Here is an 18466-nt window from a genome sequence, read left to right on the forward strand (position 1 = left end):
CAGCCATTTAAATAAAGTAGATGATGAGGTTAGTTGCGTGTCACCTGGAAAGCAGATCTGGTGACCAGGAGCAGAAATGGAAAAGAGTAGTATTTAACTTAAACTGAACAGCAATAATAAAAACCCATTAGTACAAACTAACTAAAAATTCCAAGCTCCGATAGGGCACTTTCTTTTTTCTTAATGTTATTGTGGTTGCTTTCCTTAAATGATATTCTCCCATGTATTCCATAATGTACACTGTATGATATCCAGATCCCAGAAGCCTGTCATCTGAGATCTGGTGTGTCCCTTCCCTTGTGTAGCAGCATTATGTCTAGGTCAGTGTTAATGGTGATTGTGGATCGTGTGAGCATCGATATAGACAAGTTACAAATCTGCATAGGCAGTAGAAGGGAGGAAGAGAGAAAGCGCAAGCTGAGAACACAACCCTACTATTCAAACCATACTTAGGACGTCAGAAATGTTATGTCTGCATGGGATCAAACTCCTGGTGGCATATGTGGAATGCATATGGGAGTTTGAATTAAGCAGAGTTTGCAAACCTGCTTTTAATTCTGTTTGCAAAAACTAACCATAGTTACAGTAGCATTATTGAAGATTTCACACTGCACCATGGTTAGCTCCAAAAAGGGAAAGCATAGGAGGATTCATCAACACGCATGAAGATAGTGGGAGGGAGCATGTGAGTTGAAGCATGCAATTAATCTCCTAGCCATAGTTAGGAAATCAGAAATGTTACATCTTCACCAAACCTGAGGAAAGGGTTTTGATTTTTTGATTTTTTCAAATGGTGCATGTAGTGATTTGTTACTGCACCTGAATGCAGTCCTCATGCAAGCACCTATTATTCTATATGAACTGGAAGACTCTAATAAAACAAATAAAAGGGAACATTATCTATTATAATTGTATCAATTGTATTACAACAAAGAAACAAAATAAAACTACTTTTCTGTTGCACAACTGTCTGGGCTGCTATGGCTGTGCTAGAATGGGAATGCAAGATCTTTTCGGGCATAATCTGTTTCATGTAGGTTTGTTGAAATGCCAAGCAGTGCTGATACATTTTACATTCACCTCCTAGCCAGGTGTGATGAAGTGCAATAATTGAGTGCTATTAAAAGAGAAGAAGAATTGCCAGCACTCAAGGGCGTCATAAAAAATGAATGGCAAATAAACAATCAAGGAGGTTACTATGGAAATTGCACATGTCTCAGTTAACCCTGTAGACGATATAATGGCTTTGTTAAAACCAATAAGACTTATGTTACATCTTTAAATGCAGCCAGGAATTTACACTAGTCACAGGGTCTGTCTAAAGCAAAGGATTTTAAAACAAACGTACAGTTAAAGATATATTTGTATTCTCTAAAAAGCAGGATGTATGTGGGAATTTTCTCACTATTTTAATTTCCTTTTTGCAGACATTAATCAGTTCTGCTCAGTGGCACACATCCTAAACATATGATGCCATTTAGTAAGACTGTGATTGTTTTCAGAAACATGATTTGAAAAACACACACCTTCTCCACAGAAGCTGATTTGTCTGTTTTTGCCATTACCATCTTCATGCTGTTAATTCAAGAAGGAAACTTTAAAAATCTTTCCTCGTAAACTTTAATAAATGTATTGTGTATCAGTAGGGGGCTAAAACACTGGCAGATGTTCAATGCAAACCATATGAGATGAAATTGGACATCTTTTGGACACTTGATTCCTTTCTAACACACACCACGGAGGAACAAACATGAAGAATGATACAGTGACAGTGGCCAGACGATATTTTCCATTTCTGCGTCCTAATGTGCCCTTGCTATGGAGTGTCCCCCAATCATCTGAGTTCTGAGTCATATAGCATATGTTGTTGTTTTTCTCATTAATCATCTTCACTTTTTGAATCATCCAATAAACAACCTCCAACAGGAAAACTAAGCTCGACTTGGTTGCCACTTGCTGGAAAAATGTATATGATCCAAACCTGCATTTCTGCGACTGCAAGTCTCAGTCTGTATTTCATCTGTTGTCTTGATGCCTCAGTTCTTAACAGAGCTAAAATGAATTTGGTCCTGGAAGTTTTCCTTGGAACATGTGCTTTATGACTTTGGGTATTGTGCTGTGGGTGTATGCTAAATATTCATACCTGATACGTAGTAGCATATTATGGTAGTTGTCAACCTTTCCATATTTAAAGAGCACTTTCCATTTTGGCTCCCATGTATCACTGAGGATTCCAGGGTACAATTATAGGATGCATACCCAGTCCATGCAAGTTATTGTTGAGCCTCTCCATTGCCCATCATTACATGAGTCTTTTCACTAGAAAACACCCAAGATTCCCATGAAGATAATCAGTAGCGGTGGGAAGGCTGTCTCAGGGAAGTATGTCTGCCTTAACTATTTCTTTTATTGCAAAAAACCTGATGATAAAGGTTCTGTTAGAACTAAGGATTCCCAGGGATTTACCACTGGCATATAATGTTTTACAATGTTTATTAGTTGTCATGTGGCGGTACTTTAGTATCTGGCGTTATCTGGGAGAGCCCCTCCACTACTTATTTGTTTGTTATCGAGCGGCATCTTGCACATTAGTTTTTTTTTCCTTAGCTATTACCTATTTTCTTTTCTTTATTTTCTTTCCTTCTTTCTTTCTTTTATTTATTTGCAAAGTTTTATTATTAATTCATGTTTTAATGTCATAAAACGAAAAGAACAATTATAACAAAACACAAATTAAAAGTTGAAAAACAAAACTATAAAATAGGCACATAGAATAGGTAGTTGCACATGAGTTAAAATAACAAAGTCCAAGTAAAGATTTTCAACTTTATCAGATCATCAAGTATAGTTCCTGTTTTGCCAGACGTGATGAGGGTTGTCTTGGAAAAGATGGTTCTGCTGCATTACTTACATCTTCTAACCTTTTGTTACCATTGCTACTAAATATCTCAATAATACTAATTTTCTCTCGGTGTACGCTCCAGTAACTATGGATAAGCATGGGACAAAACAACACAGAGACTCAAATATTAAAGAAAAAGCAAAGTAAATTATATTATATTATATTATATTATATTATATTATATTATATTTTATTTTATTTTATTTTATTTTATTTTATTTTATTTTATTTACATTGATTATTATAGACAAATGCTGATGTTTGTATAGGGTAACATGTACACTATTCTTTATTACTGTTGCTTTAAATAAATGTTTTTACACTATATGGTTGCAATCACTTTAAATAATATAGCAAATACGGTTTAGGGTTCCTGTCACCTAAAGCCAATTTTCCCATACCACTCCTCCCTAGGTAACACTCAACTAGGTGCTGAGGATTTGCAGTCTTCAACCATGTCTGTGGCCTCTTCTCCCTTGAATCTCTTGAGTGTCTCCCAGGACTTATGCTACAGTCTTCACTCTAGTCCAACCATCAGTGTTGCTCTGCAATTCTGCTGACTTTTGGCTGTATAACATTCTTGAAGACTGCCTCATTAGTCACAAGCTCTTTCCCACACACCTTGATTTCAGCTCCTGGCTTTTCTCAGGCCTCCTAAGTCCCACAATGACCATTGCTAGACTCAAAACTCCAGCTCTTCCTTCAGCTGATAAGTGTTCTCTCTCACACTATTCTCTTAGAAGCTGTCTCCATCTCTGTTCTTCTCCTTGGCTAGAGCCTATCCTTCCTTCTCTCTATAGTGCACCCATTTCAATTTGGGTAGAAATCTGTATGTTCACTGTGTTCTGTTTGGATCAAATACAGCGGTACCTCTGGTTACGAACGCTTCAGGTTAAGAGCTCCGCTAACCTGGAAGTAGCTGCTCCTGGCTGCAAACTTTGCCCCAGGATGCAAACTGAAACCGTGCGCCGGAGGCCCCATTAGCAAAAGCGCGCCTCAGGATAAGAACGGTTTCAGGTTAAGAATGGACCTCTGGAACGAATTTAAGTTCATAATCAGGGGTGCCACTGTGCTGCACTTACCTGTTGAGTAAAGGAAGTTTGTTATGACAGTATATTATTGCTCCATGTTGCATTTGAAAGGGAAGATGCTTCATTGCCCGGGTATTTGGATGCTGTGCTTATTTTAGACTGCTTAAGAAAGAGGAAGGGAAGGTTGTTCAGGAGTGATCCCCTTGTTCTTCTTGCTTCTGCTGCCTTCTTTGCCCCTGGAGCCCTAGTTGCAGCATTAAAGTCCCAGGGTTTAGTTTTTTATAAAAACAAAAACAAAACTCTGACATCCTGAAGCAGCATATATGTAACATAACCTTCCTCAACTCAGTGCCCTACAGACATTTTGCTCTGCAACTTGACCAGCTCCAGCCAGTACTATTGTGATGAGAGTTGAAGCCATAAGAGTAATGCATCTTCTTTCTCAACTTTATTGCTGGCCTTGGCTGTTTTTGCATAAGCAGCAGTGCCACTTCAGCATGGATCCTGGCAGAGCCATAGCTATGTGGGAGGTGGGGCTAGCTGGGTGAAGCCTCCAGAGGGGCGCCATTGAGGCTCCCAGCCTGTGGGTGTATGCAAATGTGCAGGGGTGCGTGTGTGGCAAATTGGGTCTTTGACCTGGGTGAAATAAAGTCTATGCGCAGGGTCCTCTCTTATGTGCTGATTAATTATTTTGACAAGAGAGTAGAGTACAGTTGTTCTGTGATATGAACAAGTTCAGTTCCCTTTCTGGGTCTTCTCGATTCTTGGTGCTGTGCTTCACTGTAGCCAGAGGTTTTCTACTGTGACTTTGGGGGAAAGTCATCTGGATCTCTGGACTGAGTCCATTGGGCATGCTTTTCCTTACACCACTTATTTGCAGGGCTTTTTTTCCAGAGGGAACTCACAGGAGCTCAGTTCTGGCACCTCTCTCAAGTGGGTGCCATTGCCATTCTAAGAGAACGAGGGAAGCGTTCATGGTGAGTTCCAGCACCTCTTTTTCTAGAAAAATGGCACTGCTTATTTGATAGATAATAACATTATGCCACCATTGGGAGCAGAAGCAACCTCTGAGCAAGCAGAGGGTTCTGACTAGCCTTGGTTCTCCCTGACCATGCACCTACTCCATCCATTTCAGCATTTTTTAGTTCTGCCAGCTCACACCCAGCAGTGCAGCAGTATCATTGTTTCCCCTCACCCCCACCCCCAAATTCTGCCTGTGCAAGGGGATTTAGTAGTGATCTTATCCTCCATATTATCATGCACATGTGTGTATGGCATAAAGATTAAACTGAATTCATAAATGAGTGTGGAAGGTGAGCCAAGTAGTGTTAATTGATTTACCACAGGCACCAGTACACAAGTTTAGATTTCATCTGGGGAGAATGGTGTGAATTTCATTTCTTAGTTGCTTGTGCTAGTTCCTGAAAATATTTGGCATGCATCCTCAACTGACTTTTCAGTGCATGCTGTAGCCTGCTATTTCATCTTGGGTGAAGACAATAGAGACACACAGAAAAGCTTTATATCTTTACAGTCTGATAAAGACTTCAGATTTCACTCTGAACTCGTGTAGCAACTGGCTTAATTTCATTAAGTTGAAAATTAAGGTGAAAAATCTGGACAAAAGCTTAACCTAATGCTAAAAATTAAAGTTCTGAATGGGGCTGAAAGAGAAATATTGCAGGTTAAGCTCCCCTCTCCTTTCTGTGTTTAGTTTAATTAACTGAAGGCAGCTTTGCACGACCCAGTTACCTTTTTGATGGATAGTGGCATCATTTTCCCCAACCTTGTGGACGCTCAGGCGTGTTGAGATTATGACCTGGTTCCATCCACTTCTGGAAATTTTCCAAGGTGTGATAAATTTATATGGTAGAACATCCCTAAGACTCACTTAATACCCCCAAATCATTTATAAGTGGCCACATAAAATGTTGGTGTGAATATGCTGTTACGTCCCAAAAACATAAATTAGAAATCTCCTTTTGAACATAACCTTTAAGCTGCAAATGTTTTTCCACATAATATAGACCTAGTTAGCTCTCAGCAATGGGAAATGGGATAGATAAAGCAACGCCCTTAGCCCACTTGCCTATTTCCAAGAATTGCCAGTTCTGTAAGTTCTTCAAATGATTTCTTTTGGACGCTTCAGTCACTAAATTATGCTCTTTGGGTTGCTTTACCATTTTAGGAATATTGCAGACTATTAACGACAATCCATGAATTCTTTAGTCCTTATTAAAAAATTAACCATGGCTATTTCCGTATCACACTTTTATAAATAGGCACTCAACTGTAGCGAGAAAGATTCTGTACCCATTGCCAGCTTTAAACATAGCTAGATTGTTCTTTTTCTCAATTTGGATTGAACCTGGTTTGGGGATAAATGCATCAAAAAACAGTGTATCAAATGAAATGACATGATAGTTGCAGGATTGATTCCAGATTGAGTAAATGAGCCGTAAAATGGCAAATGAGGTTCAATGTAAACAAGTGTAAAGTGATAAATATTTGGGTAAGAAAGTCTCAATTTCACATATATGCTCATGGGGTCTGAACTGCCTGTGACTCACCAGGAGTGAGACCTTGGGGTCGTAGTGGATACCTCATTGAAGTTGTTGAGAGTGTAAAAGTGTGAAATCCATGCTAGGGGTCAATAGGAAAGGAATTAAAAATTCAACTGATGTTATCATAATGCTGTTATACAGATCTGTGGCACAACTGTATTTGGAATGCTGTGTACAGTTCTGGTTGCCCTACCTCAAAAAGGATATTGTACAGTTGGAAGAGGTTCAGTAAACTGTGACTGCAATGATCAAGAGAATGGAGCATCTCCTCTAGGGAAAAGTTGCAGCATGTGGAACTTGTTAGCTGAGACAAAAGACAAGTAAGAGGTGACAGGATAGAAGTATTTAAAATTATGCATGACCTAGAGAAAAAGGGGATAGGGAAAGATGATCATATCCTGCAAGGGTACTGTGCAAAGTCAAAAGAAGGCAACATCACCCTACAGAGGATGCATGTAATTGAAACTGCAGCAAAACTTAACAGGAGTGGCATCACGTCTCAGTCATCAAGTTTTAAATACAGTGGTACCTCAGGTTAAGAACTTAATTCGTTCTGGAGGTCCGTTCTTAACCTGAAACTGTTCTTAACCTGAAGCACCACTTTAGCTAATGGGGCCTCCCGCTGCCACCGGAGCACGATTTCTGTTCTCATCCTGAAGCAAAGTTCTTAACCTGAGGTACTATTTCTGGGTTAGCGGAGTCTGTAACCTGAAGCGTCTGTAACCTGAAGCGTATGTAACTCGAGGTACCACTGTATGTGTACTCCCGTCTAAACAATTTACTGAGGAACAAGTGCTTGAGTACAGGTATTTCCACAGAGTCAGAATCTGTTTATGAAGTTTATGTGTCAACAAAGGTTGGGCCACTTGGACAAAGCATGACACAAGCTGTGGGGCCACAAACTAGCAAACTACAACTCAGTTTAGCTACAGATCAGTACACATTCAGCTTCATTGGCTATTCACAGGTTTTAGAGTCATGAGAGGGAGGTAAAGCATATTTCTCTGTGTCACCTCATCAGCTTTACCACGTTCACCAATACTGTTCCCACAGTGTTCTAAGCTTGTGTTTGATGTGTCTGCTATCGTATGCTTGTGAATTTTGCTGAGTTTTGCAATACTCCGTTATTCTTCATTAGTTGCTTCTAAACAGCTACATTCCCTCAAAAATGATTCATTCTGCTGTTCTTCACTTGGGTGTCCCACGTTTCATTCTTTGGCCAGATGTTCATTACTTGGATACTGCTGTGGGAAGTTTTCCCCACTGTGGAGATTTGTTCTATAGTCTTGATGATATACACAGTCTGCAGCACGACGTCGTCTTCTTGCTATGAATGAGCACTCATCGCAATGTCTCTTACATGTAGTTTTAATGGTTTCAATAAACAGGCCTTATGTTTACATGTTCTGCTTTTGGCTTGTGCTCTGATGAAAAATCAACATGAGTATCGCAAAATAAACACTCCGATTGACTGTTAAATGACCTTTGACTTAAACAAATATTTCATTTGAGATACTGTTCACATGACAACCTTTTTTAAAAAGCATGTCTTTTAAGTTGGTAAATAACTCCCAGCATGCACACACGTGCGCGTGCGCGCATACACATACACACACAAAAATATGATTGCTTATATGAGAGATTCAGCACTACTGAAATATTAACCAGATTTATAGCATTTGACAGCAACTCAATGAAGATACATGCAGGTATCTCCCCGCCCCCCGCTCACCTTCACAGGTGAAGTTCAGACATTACCTCATTATTTTTGGGGACTGAAAGATCCTTAAGGTAAAGGTAAAGGTACCCCTGCCCGTACGGGCCAGTCTTGACAGACTCTGGGGTTGTGCGCCCATCTCACTTAAGAGGCCAGGGGCCAGCGCTGTCCGGAGACACTTCCGGGTCACGTGGCCAGCGTGACATTGCTGCTCTGGCCAGAGCCAGAGCCAGAGCCAGAGCCGCACACGGAAACGCCGTTTACCTTCCCGTTGGTAAGCGGTCCCTATTTATCTACTTGCACCCGGAGGTACTTTTGAACTGCTAGGTTGGCAGGCGCTGGGACCGAGCAGCGGGAGCGCACCCCGCCACAGGGATTCGAACCGCCGACCTTTCGATCGGCAAGCCCTAGGCGCTGAGGCTTTAACCCACAGCGCCACCTGCGTCCCCTGAAAGATCCTTAGTTTCCCATAAATAATTTTTTAAAATGTGAACTTCATGAGGTATCAACCATACTCAATTCATTATACTTACCTGCAAATGAGACATAATTTTGACATGTACATTTGAGGGTGTTCCCAAGCTTTGGTTAGGTCATATTTTTGATTTGTTATTTCCAGTCATTTCTGACTGGAAAATTATTATGTTACAATCTGTTTTCAGAGTCAGTACCTTTCTTCCATATTTTACCTAGGCTGCATGGCGAAAAGGCTTCTTCATAGTTAGGCTATCACTTAAGCTGTCAGAAGCTGGGAGTGGACAGGAAGATGGAGATTCAAAGATTTTGCCAAAATTGCTTCATTTATTTTGTCCTGGACAAAAACATTACTAAAGCTTACAGTGGTACAAACTTAATCCGTTCCAGAAGTCAGTTCTTAAACCAAGGTGTGCTTTCCCATAGCAGCGGGGGACTCAGTTTACAAATGGAACACACTCAACATGTTCTGCTTCCAAGGCAAAGTTCACAGACCAAAACACCTACTTCTGGGTTTGCAGCGTTCTTAATCCAAGGTACCACAGTATTTGTATACCAAAGGAGCCCAATTAAATGTTTACATAAAAATAGATTTCACAATGTCTAGGGCAGGGGGGGCTAATCTCTGCACCATTGGCCACATTCAGCCCTGCAAGAGGTTTTTGTGTGAAACTCAAATCCCCCTACCCAAAGTGTCATTTAAAATAATAACAAATAAAAACTCTCTCTTTTTTTTACTGTTCCTCTGGGTTCTTTGCCGTGGTACTGTAATGCCAAAGCTTCCCTCACCTTTTTTTCCACATTCAATTAAAAAAGAACACACTTTTGAAATTGTTATGATGTTTGTACTCCCTGCTCCCTTAGATACTCCACTGGAATGTATTCTCCAATTTTGTCCATTTTTATTTTTCTTACTTACCACTCCAGTGGGTCCCATGATGCAATTTTGTGATGCCAAACTGTTTTTGTGGACACCCCTCCAATTTACCCTATTTTAAAAACAATTGTCCATGCCCATTTTTGCACATCAGCTGTACCTCAGTTGACAAGCCTCTTCCTACCTCCAACAGTTGACGATGAATGAAAAAGGTTTGCCACCCCTTGACTCTAGGGGACGTGGGGACTTTCAGTCTCCTGAGCAGATGATGATGTCATCACTTCCTCCAATATTGAATTCAGATGCTGTCAACAGAATTGTAGCCAAATGGTGCCACTAGAAAATGAGAGAGGTATCTGCATGCTTGGGAGAGCCCCAAAGTTTGAAGTAGAAGAAAACCGAAGGAGGCAACCCCACCAATATTATTATTTATTAAATTTATATACCATCCTATACCTGGAGGTCTCAGGGCGGTTCACAGAATAAAATTGAAATATAAAACCACAAAATACATAATCAAACTAAAAATATAACCCAATAAACACTGAGCCACATAATTCTTAATTGGTTGGAGGAAGGGGGTTGGAATGGAGTATCCTGGAAGATGTCATGAGTAATCCACACTAATGTTTTGTTGTAGGTTCCACTTGTTTCCTCTAGTCGGATTGTCTAGCAGTTTCTATGTTTTGTGTGAATGTAGTCACTGTGTAGTTTGATCACTTTTTAAAAAAATAATATATTCTTATTAAAGATTTCTTGGTTTACAAAAGTATGTGAAGTGTCTCTTTTTTCAAGTTACATTTTCTACAGATCAGTTTCATTACTTGAGACATTAGTGTTACATTAGGAAGAAAAGGGAGAAAGAGGTGGAGGGGGGAATGGTGAGTGGGTTGGGTGGCAGGGCTTCTGTTCTACTTAGTGTACGCATGGGATTTTCTGTCAGCGTGTGGGTTTTCTTATTTGCTTGTATTCCTTTGGTGGTGAGAGAGGTTGGGGTTGGCCTAGGGTTTGGTTGGTTGTCTTTGATGGGCTGTAGTGAAATTTGTTTTCATGTGTGAGGGGTGTGTGTGTTTTTTTGAGCAGGTTAGCCAGATTGATTCAAATGCTGTTGGCGGGTTCTTGTTGTTGTCTTGTTGGGCTGTGGTTTGACCACATGTTGAACTTTAAGATGACAAAGAAACAGGTGAAAGGATGGAACCATAAGTGATGGGCTAAAACAGAAGACACTGCAATCATGAACAGAGTTGAGATGAGGCAAGACTTTCCATGAACTCAGTTTGCTGCCAGAGATATCTGCTGTGCACAGAACTTCCTCCTCTTATATTGATGCACATTTTAACTCACTGAACATGCTTTTTAAAATAATGTTTATTGCCTCTTTTTTATTTGAAAAGACCCTTGCTCTCCTTTTTCACATCTGAGGATCTTCCACTGTTGTATCCTGTTTGTCTCCCACCCCATTGCTTCACTTACTAAATTGACGGCTTAACTAGGTTCTTATCCCACACAATGCCTGATTATCCTGTGGGCAATTTGTGATTTTATTGGTCCTGTGTTAACACAGAGGACTCTCTGCAGTCTCTTTGAGCAGAAATGATATCTTTAGAGAGAGAGAGCAAAACAAATGTATTTCATGGAGGTCTGCAAGGTTTGAATCTGGGTGGAGTATCTTTAGGTCTGCGCGTGTTTGCTACAAAAACAAAGAGGAGCTTTAGTGACAAGTTCCATCTGTCCAGTTCTGTACAGCTGCCCACTGATTGGCTGCCGCAAGACTTTCTGTTTGCTTTAAATGTGTGTTTTTAGCTCTTTCGCAGTGAGAGTGTATGTTTTGTTTCTGTTTCCTTCCGACATGCAAAACATAGGCCTAAATTTTTAATTAGCAAAAGTGAGTGGTGAAAAGGGAGGAGGGGGCTGAGTAATGTAACAAGCCTCAGTGGAGAGCAGCTGGGATGTGTTGCCATGACGACAGGTTCAGCAGGCTGCCAGCTAGCATGTCAATGGGCAGTGTAGGGAGGGAGCTTTCAAACAGCGCCTGCTAGCCACAATGTGATTGGTCACACCTCTGTTGTCTTTGTGTGGACCAGGGAATGCTGGGTAGGACCCGGAGTGAATGCTCAGTTTGTCTCAAAGCGACGGTGAGGTAATGCTTTTGAATCTTTTGGGATTACGGACTCGGGTCTTTTGAAAGGCTGCAGTGTAGATTATTTTCATTCCCGTTTGAACTGAAAACCCCCTCCCCAGTACTCTTTATATGGTTTCTATGTATATTTATGTAGTGGGATGTGGGAATTTAGGAGAGCAATTTAAGATTTATCTGTGGGCAGATTGATTGGCAGTGTTTGGGATGAGCTGCTTTCAGCATAGCTACGTAGTGCTGGCATAATTGAAGATGCGCTGACAACTCCTTTGGCAAAGCGTGATAAAAGGGATTGATGTGGGAGAGAAGAAAGTTTGGAGTTACTTTCTGGTCACCTTTGGAAGAAGAGACCCAAGTTATGCCACTATTTGAATGATAGGATTTGGGTGGTTCAGTTATGTGCAGGATGAATTTATTATTTAACGCAGATGTAAAATTGTGAATATGTAATCCCAGTGTGCAGTGAGTAACCCATCTGTGTAATTCTAGGAATTTGATAGTTTGGAGAAATGTTTAAGATGTAGGATGCTAATGGTTGTTTGTGATGATTTTTAAAACTAATCATCATTGTTTCAAAGGCTGAAAAGCATTGGAAATACTGTCATACTGTGTTTGTAAAAAAACTTGCCTACAGTAGTTAAGACTAAGTTTGTTATTGGTATGAGCTTTCATGTGCATGCACACTTGTGTATCTGAAGAAGTGCGCATGCACACAAAAGCTCATACCAATAACAAACTTAGTTGGTCTCTAAGGTGCTACTGGAATGATTTTTTTTAATTTTTTGTTTTGACTACGGCAGACCAACATGGCTACCTACCGTATTTTTCGCCCTATAGGATGCACCAGATGATAGGACGCACCTAGTTTGGGGGGGGGGGAGGAAGCAAGGGGGGAGGAATTCTGAATCCCAGAAGCCAGAACAGCAAGAGGGATCTGGCTTCTGGGATAGCCTCTTGCTGTTCTGGCTTCTGGGATAGCCGCTGGGATAGCTGGTCTAGCTTTGCATGAAGCCTCCGCAGGGCACGGGGAGCCTTCATCCCCGTGCCCTGCGGAGGCTGCGTGGGGCTATCCAAAAGCCAGAATAGGAATCTGAAGCCTTTGGAGCGCAGCGTTAGGTCCCGCTGCGCTCCAAAGCCTTCAGGCGGCTATCCCTGAAGCCGTGAGAATGAGAGGAGTTGGTGCGCACCAACCCCGCTCGCTCTCCAGGCTTCAGCGAAAGCAACACGTAGCCTCTGGAGAGCGGAGGGAGCGCTCCCTCTGCGCTTTGGAGGCTTCGCGTTGCTTTCGCTGAAGCCAAGGAGCCTGCATTCGCTCCATAGGACGCACAAACATTTCCCCTTAATTTTTGGAGGGGGAAAAGTGCGTCCTATAGAGCGAAAACTACGGTACCTGTAACTTCAGCAGCTTTGCCATTGTACTTTGGGCATGCTCGGTACTGCATTTTGCCCTCTGTTAAGCCTATATACATGCATGTTCCCAGGTAGTGAAAGAAGCAGCAGCTAGGGTAAAAATAGATCTATGGGCAGGACGTTCAAAATTGTACCAGGGAGGGATTTCTGGTGTTTTATGATGATGGTAAGATGCACTGTACTGTAGGTACCCACGATCCAAATACAACAGCCTTCCTCACAGTAAAGGTTGTGGAAACAGCCTAGCGGACTGGAGCCAAGAATTAGGGGTTTAACAGTAACTTTGGCTGGCAGTCTGAATGAATGTTGGGACAACTCCAGTTTACCCACAACGGGAGTGCTTGCTGGGACAATGCTGTCTAGCTGGTTCAGCTTAGAAAAAATAATATATTGACACAACTCCTCCTTCCTGCAGTACACTGTCATCTGTCTCTGGAAGAGCAGTTCATGCCTTGCTACACTTTCCTGACAAATAATTTGGCATGTGGCTACATTGATGCAAGAAAGCAGCTGAGTTGCTCCTCTTTTTTTCTTATTTAGGAGAAGGAATGTGTGACTTATCAGGAAGCGTGGCGAACGATCAGGAAAAGAGAGTGCAGCACAGTCAAGAGTGGAAAATATAATGCATTTGTTGGTCCCCCACCCCACTGGTTGGGGTGGGCATATGTGCTGTAGATAATGTGAAGTCCAGGAGGTTCTTAGTCTATTTTAGACATTGGGAGCGATAAATATGTCTCGACTTCCCCCTTGATTTTGATTGCAAGCCTATGATTATTATTGTATACTGTCTAATACCTTTAGGCACTTTAAAAGTAAAGTACGACAAATACAACTTTTAACTGCCTGCTGCTGCTGTGGTTACTATTATGCATTATGAAACAGCTAAAGTTTTAAGTGTTGTGCAAAGATGTGAAAAAAGCAGAATCTCTGCCTGCAGGCTTCTGATCTAATATATGTGATATAAAGGTAACAGGAAAAGAACATGAAAACAAGCAGATTTGGGCACTAATTCTTCATAAGTTAACTTTTAAAAATAATTCTAATTTGGATATTGCCCTAACATGGATTGTTATTGTTGTTGTTGTTGTTGCTGCTGCTGCTGCTGCAGGCCAACACAGCTGCCTCTTCCTCTTTCTGAGTGATTTGGAAAACACCAACTTTAGCTGTTCCATGTCAGGATGCTAAATTGGGTAGGCTGCCCTAATCTGGTGTTACCTGTGTGATTAAAAACCTACAGACAGTCACTGAGGTTTACACACATGCAGTGCTGTGTGGGATTGTCATCTGCATGTTTCAGGATTCCAAGTTCCTCTAACACATGAGTAGGTAAACTAAGGCCTGGGGGCCAAATCCAGCCCAATCGCCTTCTAATCTGGCCTGTGGACGGTCTGGGAATCAGCATGTTTTTACATGAGTAGAATGTACCCTTTTATTTAAAATGCAGCTCTGGGTTATTTGTGGGGCCTGCCTGGTGCTTTTACATGAGTGGAATGTGTGCTTTTATTTAAAATGCATCTCTGGGTTATTTGTGGGGCATAGGAATTTGTCCATTCCCCCCCCCCCCAAAAAAAAAAAATAGTCCGGCCCACCACAAGGTCTGAGGGACAGTGGACTGGCCCCCTGCTGAAAAAGCTTGCTAATCCCCTGCTCTAACATGTAAGGCTTGATTTTTTATCTTTTTTTAGAAATAGCTTGGATATGTGTTTTTGTGTGTCCATGTAACAGCAGTAGCATAGCTATTTTTAAATAGCAGGCTTTGTGTTTAGTATGCTAGTGAAGAACAGTAACAGGGCCACATTTTGCTAATGGGTTATACATAGGGTTCTTCAAATTCCCATTTAAATGTGAGAATAATATACAAAATTATGATTTCTTTATCACAGAAAGATGGCTGTATACTAGTTTTTTTCTCTGATTGTTATTACAATATACATATAACCACAGAAATGCAAAAAGGGGTGTTCTGACTACCACTCAGAACAACCTTGAATATTGAGCAGAGATTTTCATTTCATTAATTAAACTAAAATGCCTTTGCCTTTGTTTTAGGCCAGGGGTGAGGCATGCTTGTGATTGTTCCTTGGCTGTGGGGCTTTTAAACTGATGCTGAATGAAAGCCTCACTGAGATTGGTTCTGCTAAGTGGACACGATTCTACCTGAAGTCACAAAATACACTCACCTGTCAAAAGTGTTTCACAGAAGAGTAGCCAGCTTTGAAGCTGAAAACGGTTCTCAGAAATTTCCACCGATAAACAAATCTTTTTTAAAAATATGTATTTAAGGGTGTTGATTCTTTGTGCTATCAAGTGAATATGCCATATGCTTTGATTTTGAATATCTTGCATTATGGTGCCTCTTTCTCTGCTTTCTTTAGAAAAACCTTCCTGAACTAGTCTGGGTTTTGAACTGTCAAGCATTAGAAAACACTCTTGTGCAAGCAAATATGCTCTTTATGCTCTTTGCCCATCTCAAAAATCTGTGAGAACTTGCAAGTCAGCACATAATTAAATACTTCCTAGAAACAGCAGCTGTGTAATGTATTTCTATTGGCAGGTTTTTGGCCACAAGGAATACTCCCTCTAGTGGTTTATCAGCACACCAATTTGGGCTCCAGGTGCAGATCTGTGGCAGGTTTATTCTGGCACATTTTAAATCAGACTTTAAATGAGACCTGCCGCACAATCATATGCATGTTTAGGTAAATCCTACTGTAAGTAAAAAGCACACTGTAAGTGTATTTAGGATTGCTGCTCTATGCTGCATCATTAATAATACTGAGGTGCAGCCATGGGCTGATTCAGGGCAAAGGTTAGTCAAATGCAAAAGAGCAAACAAGAAAACAACGCAAAACTCATTATGTTGTGCTTCTTTTTCATTGTTTCTTGAAAGCGACTTATTTTCTCAAATTCTTCTGTGCTGTCTGAACCATTTTCATTTTGTGCTTTCCCCCACATCCTAAATAATGTGCACTCCAGTTTGATCGCTAGGGACAGTTTCTCATTTGTATGTATTTTGGTAAACAAACCATGGCTTGGTGTGATGTGCAAGCCAGACCAGTATTTCCTAAAGTTTCTGAGCTGCTGCATTTAGATCAGCTAAGCCCTTTTCAAGAGGCTGCTTTGATACAGATTATGGTGCACCATTTGCCAAGTCCTCAAGTTGGCCTAAGGCAAAAAAACTTCCAAGGTTATCCTAGCTCAATAATGTGGCTTTTCCAGATACCACTGAGGTCATCTTCTAATTTACATAGACCAGCCACCTACCTACTTGTAAGCAGAAGGAAAATTTGGGCTATTGCAAATTAAGAATTAGGGTTGGGGGCATGATACAAAGGCTGTGCTTCCACAATATTTCTGTAGGGGACCAGCAGTTTTTCTTGGACTACTGGATACAATGGTGAAACACAGTGGAGGGTTTTACTATCATTCTCTAGGTAGACATACCTTTTTGATACAGAATACAAATCCCCTCAGCTGCAAAAATATTTGCTTTTTTGTTGTAATTCTCAGATGTGGACATTTGCATGCTTTTGTCTTGTTTTCTCCAACAATCCTACCTAATTTGAAGATCGAGATAATAAGTCAGTTTCTCAGGTTATTATGTGGCCAATATAAAACATGTATTATTTGTAAAACATTTTAGTATCAAAACTCTTTTTTTCTTTGGCCTCTCTTCTGTTGCTTATTTCTAGGGATGCACATAGCAATGTTCCTTTTAATGCTGCAGATAGTTTGCTAATACTGACTACTGTTCTGTTGGCATCATAGCATGTTACTTGATTAAGGATTTAAAAACTTAAAAGCATTTTAATGGGCTGTTACCTGTTATACTTGTTAGGAAGAATGGAATGGTCTGCAGTAATAGGAGCTTTTGTATCTAATTTCTGTATCTGAATATTCTTAACCTCTGCAAACAGTGAATTGAAAAGAATTGCCCTTTTGTGATGACAGGACATATTAGATGAGTTAAAGGGGGGAGACACTCATTCAGGGGAAGATGGAGAGCTAACAAATTCTTATGGGTGAGGTAGACATCCTGATTACTGGCTTTCAGTCGAGAATTCTAACCAAGGGTGGTGAGCAGCTGGTATAGTCATACCTTGGGTTACAGATACTATGGGTTGCACGATTACGGGTTGCGCACCATGCCGAACCTGGAAGTACCGGAACGGGTTACTTCTGGGTTTTGGCGCTTGTGCATGTGCAGAAGTGCTAAATCGTGCTTTGCGCAGAAGCGCCAAATCGCAACTCGCGCGTGTGCAGATGTGCGGGTCGTGGGTTGCAAACACTGCAGGTTGAGAACGTGCCTCCCGCACAGATCACGTTCACAACCCAAGTGTCCACTGTACTTGCATCACACCATCACTTAATGTGAGCAGATCATGAGACGTTAAGAGAGCTTTTCTAGAAATGAAAGTCCTCACAAACACTTGCAGAAGTTACAGGGTAGCAGGCTGACAGAAAGAGAAGGAGGAGGAGGAGACCTCGGTATGGTAGAGCCATTGAAAGTATGGTAAGCCAATCTGAAGTGTTAATAGGACTGATGGCTGACTAACACATTTGCAGGGTTCTTCTCATTACCTTTTGTCTATCATTTTAGTCACGAGACACTGGTTCAGGGTTGACTTCCTCTAGATGACACAGAAGCTTGGCTTTGGAGCTCAGTAGGTATGTGTATGATACCTTCCAGTGGTTTTTCGTATGGCAGATGAGCTATTGTGCCAATAAAAACAGCTACCATCTCATCACAGAGAAGGCCTGAGAAGAACGAAACTAACCATATTTCAAACTCTTAACCTTTTAGCACAATTGTTTACTAGCCCAGAAAGGTTTTGAAAGCTGAGTTCCATTTAGAATGATACGGTCAAACTCTCTAGATTAGGTATCAAAATAGAACACAAGCTGCTATGGGCAGATCCTCGTGATAAAAATTTGTGTGTGTGTGTGTGCGTGTGCGTGTGTGCGCGCGCGCACACCCACCCACCCACCCACCCACCCACCCACACCTAATGACTGGTGCAAGCTATATCATTTCCCCTTCCCTCCATCAATGTCAAATTCCTGTTTCTTGCATGTGATAGGTGCTACACTCACCATTCCCCTAACTCAAACACATGGGATACAAAATACATTTTCATCGCTGCAATCCAACCTCTTATAAGCCCAGACATGCCTTGAGTTCTTTTTTTCTCAGATAGAATGTTACAGACTCTAGCGAAGGAAATACAAATCTCACGCTGAGAGCAACCTCACACAGTGACCTCATTCTGAATGTTACCTTCTTTGTCAGGAGCAAGAGAAGCAGCCGTTTTACTGGCTTTCTGTCTTTGGAGCTGTTTGACGTTTAATTGCCA

At 41.1% G+C, this 18466-nt stretch overlaps 1 protein-coding gene across 5 annotated transcripts in view; it reads left to right on the forward strand.

Annotated features, from left to right (window-relative positions):
* STOX2 (storkhead box 2) overlaps positions 1–18466 on the forward strand; it is a 136924-nt gene that overhangs the window by 80105 nt on the left and 38353 nt on the right. Inside the window, exon 1 of one of the 5 annotated variants that reach the window (XM_079989905.1) lies at positions 11531–11705. The exons of the other annotated variants lie outside the window; for them this stretch is intronic. The gene's annotated coding sequence lies outside the window, so the exon portion shown is untranslated. Of the gene's footprint in view, positions 1–11530; positions 11706–18466 lie in introns of those variants that run through there. 5 annotated transcript variants of the gene reach the window in all.

This window comes from Podarcis cretensis (assembly GCF_951804945.1).
Source record: "Podarcis cretensis genome assembly, chromosome: 9".
Classification (NCBI taxonomy): Eukaryota; Metazoa; Chordata; class Lepidosauria; order Squamata; family Lacertidae; genus Podarcis; species Podarcis cretensis.